The 1,570-nt window shown below is 39.7% G+C and overlaps 1 non-coding gene across 1 annotated transcript; it reads left to right on the forward strand.

Annotated features, from left to right (window-relative positions):
• Positions 1-901: 901 nt before the first annotated feature.
• Positions 902-1,008, forward strand: LOC121228512 (small nucleolar RNA R71). Its single transcript, XR_005926088.1, has one exon. It is a non-coding gene; the product is annotated as a small nucleolar RNA R71 (small nucleolar RNA).
• Positions 1,009-1,570: the final 562 nt, after the last annotated feature.

A 1,570-nucleotide genomic window follows, 5' to 3' on the forward strand; every position in this document is an offset into this window, starting at 1 on the left:
TGTGCTGTCTTTCTTTGTCGCTTTAGGGTAGGGTACGCGAGGTGTGTATTCTCTATTTACCGATTTTTGTTTGTTCTGGCTTTTGTCCACCTTTTTTTAGCTTACCATAGTTTATTGCCTTGGTTATGGTGTGTACTCAACTAACCCTTCTTCATATTGAATAGTAATCGCATGAAGCTACTCTATTGGGTTAGCCTCGGTGTTGCTGGGTAAGCTACCTTGTGGTCTTTCTGAGATCATCTTAGCAAGCTGACCTATTTGAGTCTCGAGACCTTGAATTGACGCTTGCTAATTTTTAAGCATTGTTTTAGTGTTTTGGAAACGTGTTTCTGACACTGAGATAAATTTCGTTAGCATCTCTTCAAGGTTCAGCTTTTTCTCTTGCTGGTAAGTTGGCTGAAAGCCTAGAGGGGGTGGTGGTCTCTGATTCCCTTGGCCTCCCCATGAGAAGTTTGGATGATTCCCCCAACCTGCATTGTAAGTGTTACTATAAGGATTATTTTGAGGTTGAGGATTATTACCCATATAATTTATTTGCTTCTCCTTGGTGCCAGGGTTGAAGGATGGATAATTTGTGTTGTGCACTCATCCTCCAATTGAATCACAACTCATCACTGGATGTACCTGAGTAGAACCATACAAACCATCAATCTTTTTATTTAAGAGTTCTACCTGATTTGATAACATGGTAACTACATCTAGGTTGAAAACACCAGCTGATTTCGTTGGTTTTGTTCGTATGACTTGCCACTGATAGTTATTTAGTGACATCTCTTCAATAAATTCATAAGCCTCTTCGGGTGTCTTATTATTGATGGTTCCGCAGGCAGCTGCGTCGATCATTTGTCTAGTTGAGGGATTCAAACCGTTGTGGAAAGTTTAAACCTGTAGCCAAAGAGGTAACCCATGGTGAGGGCACCTTCTCAATAAGTCTTTGTATCTCTTCCATGCATTATAAAGTGTTTCTAAATCCATCTACACAAAAGAAGAGATATCATTCCTTAACTTTTCCGTTTTAGCCGGAGGAAAATATTTAAGCAAAAATTTTTCTGTCATTTATTCCCAAGTAGGGATCAAACCTCGTGGTAACGAGTTCAACCACTATTTAGCCTTATTTCATAATGAAAGGGGAAATAACCGAAGGAGAATGGCATCGTCAGAAACGCCATTGATCTTAAAGGTGTCGTAGAATTCCAAAAAATTCGCCAAATGAGTGTTTGGATCCTTGTCCTGCAAATCATCAAACTGAACAAACTGTTGTATCATTTGAATCGTGTTAGGTTTTAGTTCAAAATTATTTGCAGCAACAGCAGGTCTAACTATACTCGATTCAGTTCCTGTTAAATTGGGCTTAGCATAGTCGTACATAGTACGAGAAGCAGGATCCTGATTCACTAGATTTGCGGCAACCACAGGAGGCAGCGGATTATTTTGATTTTCAGCCATCTCCTCGGTATTAGTGGTGTCGTCCTCGTGCTCTTCCTCTATATACCGTAAACTTCACATTATTTCTCTAGATTTCTACGAGCTGTGTTTTCAATTTCGCTGTAAAAAAGTAGAGGTCTTGACG

Source organism: Gossypium hirsutum, chromosome A04 (genome assembly GCF_007990345.1).
Source record: "Gossypium hirsutum isolate 1008001.06 chromosome A04, Gossypium_hirsutum_v2.1, whole genome shotgun sequence".
Classification (NCBI taxonomy): Eukaryota; Viridiplantae; Streptophyta; class Magnoliopsida; order Malvales; family Malvaceae; genus Gossypium; species Gossypium hirsutum.